Here is a 17,722-nt window from a genome sequence, read left to right on the forward strand (position 1 = left end):
ATCTATTTATTCACAAACTTTGTAAGTCTTTTGGTGTCATAAATCAGATATATATGCTAAGAGCTTCAGTATAGAGGCAACTTTTAACTAACAATTAAACTGGTACTTTAAACGCTACGCCACACTAATATACCTCCCAGGTACAAAGCGAGGATGAGCGCCTGTCTCCTTAGCTTGACACTTGTTTCACCAAACGTCTCTCGGGGAGGAGAGCGGAAGCCATGATGAAGGAGCAGGAAGGGGGTGAAAAAAGGAAGCAGCTTAACGGATGAGGTTGAATTGCTAAGCAGTCTTCAGCTGCCCTCTCGTTAGTCGGTGACGCCCGGCGACAGAGGTGAGGCAGGGTACGTCGCCACGGATCGAGCAAGGGGAAGGGGCGGGTCAGTGCCCCTCAGGGTATTGTGAAGTAGTCGGTGCCAGGCCAGGACCTTGTGCCACTGTCTCCACCACTGTGAGGGTGGGGGTGGGGGGGGTGTCAGGCATCAGCCTCAATTACAATCAGCAGCACAAGCTGCTCCCTGTCATTTTACACATACAATATTTGCATGTACTGCACAGCAACTAATGAATCATACTTGAATATTTGTGTTTTTGATCAAAATCGGTCCACCACCCACTTTTGGGTCCCGACCAAACTCCACTGCTTTTTTTCCTCAGCATGCGTCTGCACACAACCTGGTTGTGTTTGTTTCGCTAACAAAACGTCAGCTTGAAAATGATGCATTTGTTTTGGTAAAGACGTATATAGTAGTTTTAACTTGCACTTACTGAGGTAGCGACCAACTGTAGTTACTGACAGTGGTTTTCTGAAGTGTTCCTGAGCTCATCTGGTGATATCCTTTACACACTGATATCGCTTTTTGATGCAGTACCGCCTGAGGGATCGAAGATCCATAATATCCTCGCTTACGTGCAGTGATTTCTCCAGATTCTCTGAACCTTTTGATGATATTACGGACCGTAGATGGTGAAATCCCTAAATTCCTTGCAATAGCTCTTTGAGAAATGTTGTTCTTAAACTGTTGGACAATTTGCTCACGCATTTGTTCACAAAGTGGTGGCCCTCGCCCCATCCTTGTTTGTGACTGACTGAGCATTTCATGGAAGCTGCTTTTATACCCAATCATGGCCTGTTCCCAATTAGCCTGTTCACCTGTGGGATGTTCAAAATAAGTGTTTGATGAGCATTCCTCAACTTTCTCAGTCTTTTTTGCCACTTGTGCCAGCTTTTTTGAAACATGTTGCAGGCATCAAATTCCAAATGAGGTAATATTTGCAAAAAAAAACAGTTTTCCAGTTCGAACATTAAGTATCTTGTCTTTGCAGTCTATTCAATTGAATATAGGTTGAAAATGATTTGTAAATCATCGTATTGTGTTTTTATTTACCATTTTCACAACGTGCCAACTTCACTGGTTTGGGGTTTTGTACCTTGGGGCATCTATATGCTGTGCTTTATTTATTTTTTAAGTGGAAAAAGCACCTATTGGGGTGTTTTGTCTAAAAAAGCGGAGGACATTATTTCACAATTTAATGTTGTTTAATGTAATTTAATATTGTTTTAAAATGTCCTTCCTGACTTGAGCGGCATGACAACACTAGTGTGGCCACATGAACTGCATTGTACTTTAGGTGGTGCAAAATATCAAAATACATTCTCTACTGTCACTGTCTTATTACACATGAAAGGCGCATTTATTTTTCTTAGTTACGGATGTAAATGAGAGAAGTTACTTTAATGTCCATGAAAAAGGAAAGACAGGCAAGGGGAGGGGGAAGCTACGGAGTTGACAAGTGAGTTATGATATAATATCCTTTATGAATAATTAATTTGATGGTGCCAAGGCATCTTTAAAAGGCGGATTAAATTAGCCCTGTCTTGTCTTAAAACTTGGTTATGCTTCATTAGCGATGGCGGCAGTACCGTTTTTTAATGGTGAAGAACGAAAGACGCCTCGGCACCTTCGCGGCGAGGCTCGTACTTTTGTACTGTAAATAATGGAAATAATGGTAGACAAACAGTTAGTTTTTTTCATTTTATGCCAACAAACGAGCATCAAATTAAGTACATTTTGCAAAAGTGACAAATGTTTACTGTATTAGTTGTATGGTCCTATTGTTTTACGACTGTACGCATTTGTTCGTGTCGCTAATTCCTAAAACCTCTGCACATGAAAGGGTGAAAATGTTTCAAAACGTGTACCTTTTATTGTGTTGCATTTGCTATTATTTTTATGATTAACACGCCCCCTGGTGGCGCTGTTTTAAAAGCCCATAAGTAGGATTGACTTGAAAGTTCTCACATAGCCCAGTAAAACACATGCTGTAACTTTTGCTGAATCACCACAGAATTTGGTGCACACCTTTAGAGGACTGACAAGCACATGTGTGTAAATTTTGAGCAATAATGGATAAAAAAACATGGTCATCAACATAAGACATGAAGCAGTTGTCTAACAATGATAAACCTTGAAGATATCTGTATTACATCTATGTTATCAATCAATCAATCAATCAAAGTTTACTTATATAGCCCTTAATCACGAATGTCTCAAAGGGCTGCACAAGCCAAAACGATATCATCGGCTCAGATCCCACATCAGGGCAAGAAAAAACTCAACCCAATGGGCACAATGAGAAACCTCGAAGGGGACCGCAGATGTGGGTAGCCACCCCGCCCCTGGGTGACCGGTGCAATGGATGTGGAGTGGATCTGGTTAATAATGTGAGAGTCCAGTCCATAGTGGGGCCAGAAGGGCATCTTCTTGAATGGAGACAAGTAAGCAGCGTACAGACTGATGCACAGAGGAGTGGTCTTTGAACAGCTAGCGCTAAATCTGTGGTCACCTGACAACCTCTCCACGCAGGAGAGGGGGGCAGAGCAGAAAAGAGACGGCAGATCAACTGGGGTATATTTAAAGGCTAGTGCATACAAATGAGTTTAACCACAAGACCTGCTCAGTGGCATTGTGGTTAGAGTGTCCGCCCTGAGATCGGTAGGTCGTGAGTTCAAACCCCGGCCGAGTCATACCAAAGACTGTAAAAATGGGACCCATTACCTCCCTGCTTGGCAGTCAGCATCAAGGGTTGGAATTGGGGGTTAAATCACCAAAATCATTCCCAAGTGCGGCCACCGCTGCTGCTCACTGCTCCCCTCACCTCCCAGGGGGTGGAACAAGGGGATGCAGAGGGTAATTTCACCACACCTAGTGCGTGTGTGTGTGTGTGTGTGACTATCAGTGGTACTTTAACTTTAACTTTAAGATGGGACTTAAATGCTTCTACTGACGTATCATCTCTAACTGTTACTGGTAGGGCATTCCAGAGTAATACAACGCTCTATAGCCCGCAGACTTTTTTTGGGCTCTGGGAATCACTAGTAAGCCGGAGTTCTGAGAACTCAGATTTCTTGCCGGGACATATGGTACAATACAATCAGCAAGATAGGATGGAACTAGACCGTGTAGTATTTTATACTTAAAACCTTAAAGTCACATCTTAAAGGCCTACTGAAAGCCACTACTACCGACCACACAGTCTGATAGTTTATATATCAATGATGAAATCTTAACATTGCAACACATGCCAATACGGCCGGGTTAACTTATAAAGTGCAATTTTAAATTTCCCGCGAAACTTCCGGTTGAAAACATCTATGTATGATAACGTATGCGCGTGACGTCACGACGGCAACGGAAGTATTCGGACACATTGTATCCAATACAAAAAAGCTCTGTTTTCATCGCAAAATTCCACAGTATTCTGGACATCTGTGTTGGTGAATCTTTTGCAATTTGTTTAATGAACAATGAAGACTGCAAAGAAGAAAGCTGTAGGTGAGATCGGTGTATTAGCGGCTGGCTGCAGCAACACAAGCAGGAGGACTTTGACTTGGATAGCAGACGGGCTATCCGACGCTAGCCGCCGACCGCATCGATGATCGGGTGAAGTCCTTCGTCGCTCCGTCGATCGCTGGAACGCAGGTGAGCACGGGTGTTGATGAGCAGATGAGGGCTGGCTGGCGTAGGTGGATAGCTAATGTTTTTAGCAAAGCTCTGTGAGGTCCCGTTGCTAAGTTAGCTTCAATGGCGTCGTTCGCAACAGCATTGTTAAGCTTCGCCAGGCTGGAAAGCATTAACCGTGTAGTTACAGGTCCATGGTTTAATAGTATTGTTGATTTTCTGTCTATCCTTCCAGTCAGGGGTTTATTTCTTTTGTTTCTATCTGCAGTTAATCAGAATCAGAATAGTTTTATTGCCATTGTTTGAGAACGGGTTCACACACTAGGAATTTTTCTTGGTGCAATCATGCAACATAAAACATATAACACATATTTAAGCCCGACGCTATCACGTTAGCTCCGTAGCTGAAGAGCTTCGCCGATGTATTATCGTGGAGATAAAAGTCACTGTGAATGTCCATTTCGCGTTCTCGACTCTCATTTTCAAGAGGATATAGTATCCGAGGCGGTTTAAAATACAAATCCGGGATCCACAATAGAAAAAGGAGAGAGTGTGGAATCCAATGAACCCTTGTACCTAAGTTAAGGTCAGAGCGAAAAAAGATACGTCCTGCACTGCACTCTAGTCCTTCACTCTCATGTTCCTCATCCACGAATCTTTCATCCTGGCTCAAATTAATAGGGTAATCGTCGCTTTCTCGGTCCGAATCGCTCTCGCTGCTGGTGTAAACAATGGGGAAATGTGAGGAGCCTTTCAACCTTTGACGTCACGCTACTTCCGGTACAGGCAAGGCTTTTTTCATCAGCGACCAAAAGTTGCAAACTTTATTGTCGATGTTCTTTACTAAATCCTTTCAGCAAAAATATGGCAATATCGCGAAATGATCAAGTATGACACATAGAATGGATCTATCCCCGTTTAAATTTTAAAAAAATCATTTCAGTAGGCCTTTAAGTGCAGAGGAAGCCAGTGCAGGTGAGCCAGTAAAGACGTAATATGATCAAACGTTCTTGTTCTTTTCAAAAGTGCCTTTACTGCTCTCAGCGTTGGTGGTGGACAAAATGGAACGAATTTTTGCGATATTACGGAGATGAAATTAGGCTGTTTTATTAACACTCTTAATGTGTGACTCAAATGAGAGAGTTGGGTCGAAGATAATACCCAGATTCTTTACCGACTCGCTTTGTGTAATTGTTTGGTTGTCAAATGTTAAGGTGGAAGTATTAAATAGGAATGTTATAAGTTTAATCTCAACCCAATGGGGGTGCTGCAAATGTCTTTTGAAGTATCTTTATTTATTTTTTTGCACACTACTGTATTATATTGCTTAGCAACATGGTAGTAGCTCTCCATTGTTGGTCCTCCATGCTGTATATTTTATCGTCTTCTAAGATGTGGCTTTCATGAGCCACAACAGTTTCTGTGATTGAATCCCTCAGTAAATAATGTGAACTGTACACAAGTGTGTTGAAATGCCCTCACATGTGGTGCCATGTCGTGTATTCACCGTGGCAGATGACAATAATCGTCCTTCAACTCCTCGGCCCCAGTCATTGTTAAATGAGGCGCATGATGTCTCTCTTCTCTGTGGCTTCAATCCCCCCCCAACAAACATAATAGCGGTATTATTTTCCTTTTACCATGAATGAAAGACAAACTTGTGTTTGTGCGATCTGTCACAATGATGCAGTGTTGTGGCAACAGGCAGCACTGTTTGTTGCTATCAATTGTTAAAGGTTTTAAATCTGTGCGACCCTATGGTAATGGTATAGTTTATTTCAGGGGTGTCCAAAGTACGGCCTGTGGGCCATTTTCAGCCAGCCTTCCGAAAATGTTATAAAATCAGTGTAAACAAGATATATTATCCATTCATTTTCTACCGATTGTCCTTTATTCGATAAAAAAATTTGCTTCGTCAAAGATAATGCAGTAGCAAAGATTGACTATTTTGCCTTGATCGAATGTCGAGTGGTGCTTCAGTTTTTGTAAGTAATACGCAGTGTTCCGAATAACGGTATTGTATGACACTTGTACTACTATTGACATATACATACATACATACATTACACATGCCACATAACACATAATTTTATCCAGGCCAGTAACATTTTTTTATTACATTCACTTTGTAATTGTGAAAAATATAGAGAATTGTCAAACAAATGTGTTCTGTTAAACCACTAATGGTGACATAAGCTAGCCGGTGTTCTTGTTACATTTTTTGCTTTGAAAAATGTTCCTGTGAGGAAGTTGTAAACAGCACCTTTAAAGGCCTACTGAAATTATTTTTTTTTTATTTAAACGGGAATAGCAGATCTATTCTATGTGTCATACTTGATCATTTCGCGATATTGCCATATTTTTGCTGAAAGGATTTAGTAGAGAAAATCGACGATAAAGTTCGCAACTTTTGCTCGCTGATAAAAAAAAAGCCTTGCCTGTACCGGAAGTAGCGTGACGTCACAGGAGCTAGTATTTCTCACAATTCCCCATTGTTTACAATGGAGCGAGAGAGATTCGGACCGAGAAAGTGATGATTACACCATTAATTTGAGCGAGGATGAAAGATTCGTAGATGAGGAACGTTACAGTGAATGACTTGAGAGGCAGCGATGGACGTATCTTTTTTCGCTCTGACCGTAACTTAGGTACAAGCTGGCTCATTGGATTCCACACTCTCCTTTTTCTATTGTAGATCACAGATTTGTATTTTAAACCACCTCGGATACTATATCCTCTTGAAAATGAGAGTCGAGAACGCGAAATGGACATTCAGTGCCTTTTATCTCCACGACAATACATCGGCGAAATGCTTTAGCTACGAGCTAATGTGATAGCATCGTGCTTTAACTGCATATAGAAACAAAAGAAATAAACCCCTGACTGGAAGTATGGATAGAAAATCAACAATACTATTAAACCGTGGACATGTAAATACACGGTTAATGCTTTCCAGGCTGGCGAAGGTTAACAATGCTGTGCTAACGACGCCATTGAAGCTACAACCGGACTGCACAGAGCTATGCTAAAAACATTAGCTCTCCACCTACGCCAGCCAGCCCTCATTTGCTCATCAACACCCGTGCTCACCTGCGTTCCAGCGATCGGCAGAAGGACGAAGGACTTCACCCGATGCGTTTGGCGGCCCGGAGACGTAGGAAGTCAAGGTGAAGTCGGCGGCTAGCGCGGCTAGCGCGGCTAGCGCGGCTAGCGCCCAACAAAGTCCTACTGGTTGTGTTGCTGTAGTCCGCTGCTAATACACTGATCCCACCTACAACTGTCTTCTTTGCAGCCTTCATTGTTCATTAAAAAAATTGCAAAAGATGTCCAGAATACTGTGGAATTATGAAATGAAAACAGAGCTTTTTGTATAGGATTCTACGGGGTACCATAACTTCCGTTACTCGGACTTCGTCACGCGCATACGTCATCATACCGCGATGTTTCAGCCGGATATTTCCCGGGAATTTTAAAATGTCACTTTATAAGTTAACCCGGCTGTATTGGCATGTGTTGCAATGTTAAGATTTCATCATTGATATATAAACTATCAGACTGCGTGGTCGCTAGTAGTGGCTTTCAGTAGGCCTTTAAGACCCAGCTTGTTCATGGAAGAAAACTTGATCTTGCATAATAAGGCCCCTTTAAAGTTACCTATTATTTGACCTGGGCCGATATTTAATAAGTCAATTAAACGACGATATATGAAAATTAAAGTCGGTAAGTTTTCCAGCGTCAATAAATTGCCATGTGCATGCTTCAAGAGCATTCACGCTTTTTGTCGCTTTTAGCAGCTATATGCGTGTTTGTACCATCGTGGAATGAAAAGAAGAGGGTAAATTATCTTGTCCTCAATAAAGTGTCTTTGACTCTTTGTGCAGCGACGCCGGCCGCTGGCTGGCGAGCATCACACAGTGTAACTAGTTTGCATGTAACAGCTAACATGGACCAAATGATCACAAAACCAAATGCCACTGCACCAGTGTAGGAATATTTCAATTGAAACATTTGGAACGAGATGAGCCTATTAACACCAAGAAGCCAGTTTGCCTCATGTGCGCGACTACAACAACGCCCACTTGAAATGCAACCACTCGGATAGTCCAAACCCACTTCACACTCTCTTCGCATTTGGTGAAGAAGCCAGGTGACAGGTCAGTGTAAACAAAACATTGCAAAATAGTGTGCGCTCACAGACAGTGTGGTTGAATACATCGCCAAAGACATGCTGCCATTTTAATACTGTTAGAAAACTAGCATTTTTTAAAAGTGCTGTCATGTTGTCATGTCATGTCAGTGTTCCTCACTCGGAATCTGCCAAACTTAATTTTGTTTTGCATATGACCTTATTTGTTTAAAATGTAGTGTTTATATTGTTACTTTTCACAAGGTCCTTACTTGATTGTCAGTTAAGCGATGTACAACTCGACATCTGCCTACATGTTCAATATTGAAGTGCAACTTTATTTGTCAATACTTTATTGAGCTATTTTATTTGTTGTTATGGTCTCCTCCTTAAGATATTGTATTGCTTTTGGTTGTATTTTTTATTAAAGTGCAACATTTTGCTAACAGACAAAGTATATTTTATTGTTATTATTTGTTTGGATTTTTATTGACTTGGAGATTTAAACATTTTCATTTCAATTACCGTATTTTTCTGGCTATAAGGCGCACTTAAAATCCTTTCATTTTCTCAAAAATCGAAAATGCGCCTTATAACCCGGTGCGCCTAATGTACGGCATAATTCTGGTTGTGCTTACTGACCTCGAAGCAATTTTATTTGGGACATGGTGTAATGATAAGTGTGACCAGTAGATGGCAGTCATACATAAGAGATACGTGTGGACTGCAATATGACGGCAGTAAACAACACCAAATCTTTAAAATGTTCCATTGAGAATATAGAACATTGCGCTCAAAAATCTGTCAAAATGTTTTAGTACGACTTCGGTAAGCTATGAAGCCGCACCGCTTGATGGATTGTCGGCGCATTAAACATACAAGTATTATTATGGTGCGTGTATAAGGACCGCAAAATGGCACCTATTATCAGACATATTACCTGGCGTTTTGTTTCGCAATATTATGCAAAACCAACTTATCTTACCTTCTGGCACCTGCTGATGTGTATTTGGGATCTGCATAAGTCCTGAAAATGTGCGCGTGTCATAAGGTTCTTCTTTTTCTCTACCTTCTTATGTGGCATTCATCTTCCGCTGTTGCTATTTCTAATATAAAGTAGCGTAACGTTCTTACTAATATCTGTCAGTAGTCTAGCTATCAACGCGCTAAAAACTGTAGTGGGTTTACATTATTCACCCACAGAACTTTACTTATTAGAGGGTTCCGGTTGGACGGTTTTTCACGGGACACATTTCCGGCGTTGATGTTGCATTATTGAGCCACGGATGAGGAGATGCTGCTCCGTTATTGATTTAACTAAAGTCTGAATGTCATTAAAACAGTTAGCTCCATCTTTTGACACTTCTTCCACTCCCGTCCTTGCACGCTACACCGCTACAACAAAGATGACGGGGAGAAGACGCTGTCGAAGGTCAGCCACGTAAATAAGACCGCCCACAAAACGGCGCATCCTGAATAGACGCTCAGAAAGCTACTTGAAAATGGTCTGTAAAACATAATCTATGCAACACTTTCACCATTACATGTTATGTGGACCACAAGATAGTGTTTTTAATTTAGAAAAAAATCATAATATGAAACCTTTAATGCGCCTTATAATCCGTTTTTTTTATTGATTGAAACTTTTATTAGTTGATTGCACAGTGAAGTACATATTCCGTACAATTGACAACTAAATGGTAACACCCGAATAAGTTATTCAACTTCTTTATGTCGGGGTCCACTTAAATTGATTCATGATACAGATATATACTATTTTCATAATACAGTCATCACACAAGATAATCATCCGAGTATATACATTGAATTAATTACATTATTTACAATCCGGGGTGTGAGATATGGAGGGGGTGGGGGGGTTAAGTTTGGTTGGTATCAACACTTCAGTCATCAACAATTGCATCATCGGAGAAATGGACATTGGAACAGTGTAGGTCTGACTTGGTAGGATATGTACAGCAAGTAGTGGACACAGAGAGAGAGATCAGAAATTATAAGAAAAAGTGTCTACATTTGATTGTTTACATTTGATTATTTACAATCCGAAGAGGTATGATGAGGAAGGGAGGGTGTTAGTTTAGGGTTGAAGGTGCACATTTTGTATGAAAAAAGACATGAATAGACCCGCTCATCGGCAGTGTGCCTTTTAATCCGGTGCGCCCTATGGTCAGAATAATACGTTACGTTAAAATACATAAGAAAAACAAGTTTGTTGCATTTGAAAGAAAATACATGCATTATTATTATGTATTATCCTTACATCAGTGGTTAATAATTCGTAGGTCAATATATGTTATCGGCCCAGGCCTGCCTTTTAGTATCAATAATGATTATACATCCTTCCATCTTCTTCAGCTTATCCAATAATAATTAACATATTCTAAAAACCGGTATACCCTTTAAGAATGTCATACTTTTTTAGTAAACAAACGATGACTGCAGTTCTGCCCTGTATTGGTGTATGGGAAAAATTGTATGGATACAATATCGTTATCCTGGAAGTTTTTGTTTGGGTCTGTAAAATGTCAGACTTTTGGTAACTTCCAAAGAACGCTAGCAGCTGGACATGAACAATCAAGCTGTCGTACAATCATTAGTTTTGATGGTGTCTGTTAGAGGCTTCTTCATACGGACTTCACTCGTCTTTAAACTCACTCACGGAGAGAAGGTGGGCGGGCGAATCCCAACAAGGCACACTTAACAAGCTATTTAAGTCATTTAGCGGCGAGGGGCCTGTAATCAGTAGTCATTGAGGTAACTACTCAGAGCCCACCTTGCACGCTGAAGGGGGAAAAAAACAAACCCAAGAAGGCTCTGAGCAAGCCTTGTCAAAACATGCAAATGAGCTTGATGCCACGTCGCCATGTTGACAAGCGTAATTAAGGTGTTCCAATTCGGGACATGTTAATAGGGAAGACATCCCCCAAGATCCTCACTAATCATCAATCCTGAAAACTTGCGTGTGTGTGTGTGTGTGTGTGTGTTTCTCTCCCATCTCCCCGTTTATTGGATAATGAACTGTTTTTGGAGTGTTAGATCTCCTTTCACAAGCTTTTCACAGAGTTTGAGAGGATGAGCAGGGGAAGGAGTCGGCCCGAGGTGTAGTGTTGTACTGATAATTAAAAGGCAGGGAAAATGTGTGTTCCGCTCTTTGATCTGCCCGTCAACTTTTTGATTAAAGGCGTGAAAGGCTTTAATCAACAGTAATGGGATGATTAGCGCTCCTAAACTGTTGAAAATCAAACTGGACGTCAAGTTTTTTTCCCCGCCTCCACCCCCCCTCCCGGTGAGTTCGCTTACGGCAATTTAGGGGAAACTTTACCTAAGTCATTTCCACCAATGGAGTCGTGTTTCATTCAGTGTTTTTTGTCAGATTACCCAAATTAAATTAATTTTTTTCCCTGGTATATCACTAATAAAGTGTACTGTAGTATTTGGTCAATGTGACTTCCCGTCTGTAGTTTGTATCGCATTAAAATTGATTATTTTTGGGCGTTCTTCTTTTGTCAAATTGGGTTCTTGGCACACAGGAAATCTTACCCAATTCGAATCTAGTTCTATGTCAGATAAATCACATGCTGAAATGTCAAACTAGGTTTAATCCGAATCTGGGGCCGTACTTATCAAGCTTCTTAGAGTGCCATTTTACACTTAAGTCCTGAGAATTTGCGAAATTTAGTCCTACTCACAAACTTAAGAATACAAGCTTTTTATCAACGTTCTTAAGTCTAAGAATCACTCCTACTCTCCACGATATTTAAGAGACCTTCAGAGGTGTCTTAAGTGGTTAGGAGTTGCCAGCAGGGGATGGCACTGAGGCGAGAGAGACGTGCGCGAACGTTCAGGGAACGGAACAATGTTTTTGTTTTTTTTGATGACGAGCAGCTGATCAAACGGTATCGTTTAGACAGAGCGGATATTATTTTTGTCACAGATTTATTACTTTTCGATTCCTTGTTGATTTCTGCATGTGGCTGCAGTGGGCTAGTATATATAGAGCCACCCACACCAGTTTCAAATTAGTTGCCTAATTAATGAATTGGAAAGAAAATGTTAAGACAGTAGCGTATGTGTGTGGCCGTGAGGTGAGTGACGTCAGTGAGTGTGTGGGCGAGAGAAGAGAGGGAGCGGTAGCGTGAGTGCCGGCGGGGACTAGTTTGTTTTGTATTATTTTGTAGTTTATTGTCAAAATATACACTCCCATTGTCCACTTAAATATTTCCAAGATATTTCTTTATTCTTAGACAACAGATTCCCTTCCGTGATTGGTCATTTCTATGGACACAGAAATGACGTCACCTAAAATTCCGTTTACGGCACATAGTAATGTCGTAATTCAGCTCTGAGTGTGACACCTAAGATTCAGTCCTACACTTCGCTGAAAGTGTGAGTAAGACGCTTCATAACTAACTTTTAAGTGCAGCTTTCAGCGAAGAATTTATTTACTCTTAAGTCAACTCTTAGCAGACTTCTTAGGAGTAATTCTAAGAAGCTTAATAAGTACGGCCCCTGATCTGCATTTGCCAGCCAAACGACATGAAAATGTTTGAGACATCGTCAAATGTTCTCATATCAGCTTGTAAATTGTTAGTTGCATTGTTACTGATTTTGCAAATGTGACTGACAAAGACTGTGTTTTAAGATGTGTAGCAAAGCCTATATTTATTTATTTATTTTGACAAAGAATCCAGTCATTGATTTTGTAAATGTGACCTACGGGCAGCGTTTTAAGATGCATAGCGAAGCCTGCGTTTTACAAAGCGTTTTGTCATTGATTTTGTAATTGTGACTTACGTATAGTGTTTTAAGATGTGTAGCAAAGCCTGGATTTTACAAAGCATTATATCCTTGGCTTTGTAAATGTGACTTACTGAGAGCGTTTTAAGATGTGTGCTGAATCCTGCACTTTTTTACTACAAAGTATTTAGTACCTGGTTTTGTAAATAGGACTTAAATACAACCTTTTAAGATGTGTAGCGAAGCCTGTATTTTACAAAGCATTTAGTCCTTGATTTTGTAAATGTGACTTATGGAAAGCATTTTAAAATGTGCTGTGAGGCCTGTACTTTTTATTTATTTTTTATTTTTTACAAAGCATTTGTAAATGAGTTTGTAGTTATGACATAAGGAGAGTGTTTTAAGATGTGTAGGGAAGCCTGTAGTTCTTTTTTTCACACAACTAGTCATTGATTTTGCAAATGCTACAAGAGACAAATGTTTGTCTTTGAAGAGTTTAGCACTTTAAATAATTTTTCGTACACTGCTGAAATGTTCTGTTGAATTGCAATAATTTTCACATTAGTGTACGTATAACCTCATCTACTTGTGAAGCCTAAATTGGGGCCCAAAGCATAATTTTATCTGGAGCCCCGTCCAATTACATTTTTTTTCACAGTTTTTATATTTATGTGCAACTATTTTTATACTTTTTCTTATTCGTCAAACTAATTAAATGTGTTGTTTTACACTGAAACGAAATCATGGGAAATAATTTCAAATATTTGTTTTTTTTGTGTGAAAATTAACAATTTTAACATCATTAAACATAAGTATATTTAGATCCTGCCACCCCTAATTTGCCAGGGAATTTGAATCCTGTACCTCTACTTTGCAAAACAAGGACTTGTGCTCTGCACCACAAGAGCTGCCGTATGATCAAAAGATAACAATTTGTCAAAAGATCCGCTCCTACAAATTTGGCACAGTGTGGCTCCGTTCTCAACCACCAAAGTTGTACCCCATAAATGTAATTTCCTTGACATTTCTCAGACAGCTCAATGCGATCTACTAAAATTACAGTAACTAAATTGTGTTTTGGTTGAAGAACATCCATCCATCCATCCATTTTCTTCTGCTTATCCGAGGTTGGGTCGCGGGGGCAGCAGCCTAAGCAGAGAAGCCCAGACTTCCCTCTCCCCAGCCACTTCGTCCAGCTCCTCCCCGGGGGATCCTGAGGCGTTCCCAGGCCAGCCGGGAGACATAGTCTTCCCAACTTGTCCTGGGTCTTCCCTGTGGCCTCTTGCCGGTCGGACGTGCCCTAAACACCTCCCTAGGGAGGCGTTCGGGTGGCATCCTGACCAGATGCCTGAACCACCTCATCTGGCTCCTCTCGATGTGGAGGAGCAGCGGCTTTACTCTGAGTTCCTCCCGGATGACAGAGCTTCTCACCCTCTAAGGGAGAGACCCGCCACACCACTCATTTCGGCCACTTGTACCCGTGATCTTGTCCTTTCGGTCATAACCCAAAGCTCATGACCATAGGTGAGGATGGCAACGTAGATCGACCTGTAAATTGAGAGCTTTGCCTTCCGGCTCAGCTCCTTCTTCACCACAACGGATCGATACAGCGTCCGCATTACTGAAGACGCCGCACCGATCCGCCTGTCGATCTCACGATCCACTCTTCCCTCACTCGTGAACAAGACTCCTAAGTACTTGAACTCCTCCACTTGGGGCAAGATCTCCTCCCCAACCTGGAGATGGCACTCCACCCTTTCCCCTTTTTGAAGAACATGTTCGCTATTAAGTACAAGTTCACTACTTAGCGACTAATTGGCCATTGTCCTGTTGAGGTGTGACAAATAACTTTACATATACTTTTGTTTGGATTGGATAGTTTAAATGTGTATTTAATGTAATATCTCCCAGTGCTCCTTTATTATTGTTATTTTATATCGTTTTCTATACAAAAAAAAAAAAAGTTTTTCCTAAAATGTCAGGATGATGAATAGTGCACTAGATGAGCTTGTTCGAAAGGTGACTTTCAATTATACACTTCATACATCTTTTACGATTTTGGCCAGGACTAATCTACACATAAAAAGATCATTGTCTCAACACTGGGGAATGGAATTAACAAGCACACTCTGTTTGACAGGTCGGTAAGCACTTAGAAAGGCTGTATTGGCTGACCAATTGCAACCCAGGCACCAAAAGTCCATTAGTTTTCATTTGGATGCTTCAGTAGGACCGCTTGATTAAGTCCAGGCAATTTGCTTGTAGCGTCAGCAGCCTTGCCTCTGCTCCCGCCTCGCAGCCACCGGCGGGGGTTGTCGTTCAGGTTAATTTAATCGAGTTTGTTCGGCATGTTAACACAATGGCTCCGTGGCCGTCGACACGCCTGGGTGCATTGTGAGGAGTTTGTTTAGTAAAGTGAAGCTTCACATATAAATGCTTTTGAATTTGGTGATTGTATGTATTGTAAATATTTTGTGCAATGTAGTCTTAGTCCTAAAAATGCATGTACAGAAGAAGTGATTTCTTGCCTCATCCATTCCAAATGAATGAGAGTGAGATGGACTTTATTGTAGGAAAACATGTAAATTTGACATCTTCCAGTTCTCTCCACTTTTCTTCATTTTTAAACAAATGCTTGCATTTCCAGCTGTTTTCCACAGTCATTGATACCATTAAACCCACGTCTTATCACCCATAAGACTCCCGTACGTCTCTTCGTCCGCCAGTTTGTCCATAATCAGCCATTTAAAGCAGCAGCGGAAATCTCTTTTGCGCCTCGCTCCGGTCTGACGGACACACAAACGACGTGGCGGGGGGAGGGATGGTGGAAGGTCGGGGTGGGGGAGTCGAGCCGAGACTTTTCCCGCGGAATGATGAATAGGCCAAGTTGAGTGTCTGACTAACGGAGATCTGTCTTAATCAGAAGTGATTTGTCAGAACAGGAGCCGTGCAGGGTCAGGGCGCCGGTGATGAATAAAACACACAGCCTGGCGAAGTGAAGAAAAACCCCAGAAATCCACCCTGACTGCCCTCCATTGCTTATATGAGAGGAAGGGCCCGACGTTAGGGCTAAGTCAGGATAGACTTAAGGATTTGTCTTCCTTACCTAGAATATTCAGTTTTGGAGCAGGGCAGCCGAGACTAATCAGAAAGTTGACATTAACACCACCTGGACACGTAGGAGGGTGGGTGTCACCCGCCTTTTGCCTGAAGTTAGCTCACTGTGAACGGTAGAAAATGGGTGGCTCGCTGGAAGGATGGGTATTCAGCTCCATCCCTGAGGGATTAGTGGGCAAAAACTTTGTAACATCCGCTGAATGACTCCAGATGTTGCAACTGGGTAGCTTCTGTGGATGAAATCCCAATATTGCAACCATGTAGCCAAATATGGCCCCTGTGCAGTATCTGGGGGCCAAATACACATCTTTCAACAGGATAACGGATAGGTCTTTATTGTCATTGCAACAAGTACAACTAATCTATGTTTTCAGCACAAACACGTTCAAGATTAGACAATCAAACAGTGTACAGGGTTACAGAACAGGAACGCTGATGGGTCGCCACGAGGCGCCCCGTAAAAGGTGGGGAAAAAGGTAAAACGCTGGGGATGAAGATGAGTAAAAAATTACAATCTAGACTGGGCTCCTAAGGGGGCCTAGTCTGGAGTGGGGAAAAAAACCTCCATGCCATGCACACATAAACATGTTACATTTAATCACGACAACTTGCAACAGAGGGGGGGAGTTGGGGTCCTGGAGGTCGACTGCTGCTATGAAGCGCTGCCAGCCGTCCATCACCCCGAAAGGGAATCAAGCGGTGGTGAAGGCGTGGGGTGGGGTTTTGTCTTGGGTGTGTTGATGTAGTGTCCATAGACCTGGGGCCGTTCTGCATGCAAGCAAAAGTTTGACTCCAGGTGTCGTTGAGGAGGGAGGGAGGTCAAAAGCGTCCATCATTGAGGTGTCCGCGGGGATGTTTTCAGAACAGCCTGCTCCTGTTGTTGCAGCGTCAAGGCCATTCGAGGGAGTCAAATCGTAGATTAGGATTTTAGTTTTTCCGCGAGCAGACATTACAATGGCTTGTCTGTTCTATTCGTCCATGCTGGCCCTCATATCCAATGTTTCCCTTTCAACCAGCTTTTCCATGATGTGATCCATCTTGCGATTCAGTTCAGAAATCAGTGAAGCATCCGGAAACTGACGCCAGATCTTGCTACCGTGTGGCATCCGATTGCCTAATCTTGATCTTACAAAAGTGTGGCATCCAGTGACCGATTATAGACATTGCAACCGTGCCGCATCCGGTTATTAATTTTCCGATACAACCAGTTAACCTGTGCAAAGCTTGGCTGCAAGGTAACATGTAAATACCACCCAATAAGCACACGAGTTTAGTCTTTTATTCTATTTTAGTCAGGTCAACAACAAAAGGTAAACATGGTAGCCTGTAGGCTTCGAGGAGCTAGTAGCTACACAACAGCTAAGCACACGATAGCACACAAGCTATTAAACAATATTGCAGTCTATAACACATTTTTCAATATAAACTCAAATAATCATAGTCGCATATTACTTACAGATTCAAAGTTTACAAGGCAGAAGTGTATTGCAAAGTATGCAGTAACAAATGTGTCCGTATCATTCAACTTGAGTCTGACTTAATTCATTATTGTGGCCACTAGGTGTCGCCAAAAACAATTAGTACTTAACTTCAACTTTAAAGCAACATATATTATGTCCATTCCTGACGACTAATAATGATGAATTGTTGTTCTCTGCTTGAGTAATTTCACTTGATCAATACTTTTTTAACATTCTACACTACAAAATAACAAATAAGTATGATTTGTGCCAATATCTTATTGGATCAATAATGGTAT

General features: G+C 41.4%; 1 protein-coding gene across 4 annotated transcripts in view; it reads left to right on the forward strand.

The window, feature by feature from the left end:
- Positions 1-17,722, forward strand: part of vti1a (vesicle transport through interaction with t-SNAREs 1A) — a 284,729-nt gene that overhangs the window by 157,834 nt on the left and 109,173 nt on the right. The window lies entirely within an intron of this gene.

The sequence above is a fragment of the Entelurus aequoreus genome, linkage group LG08, assembly GCF_033978785.1.
Source record: "Entelurus aequoreus isolate RoL-2023_Sb linkage group LG08, RoL_Eaeq_v1.1, whole genome shotgun sequence".
NCBI classification, from domain to species: domain Eukaryota; kingdom Metazoa; phylum Chordata; class Actinopteri; order Syngnathiformes; family Syngnathidae; genus Entelurus; species Entelurus aequoreus.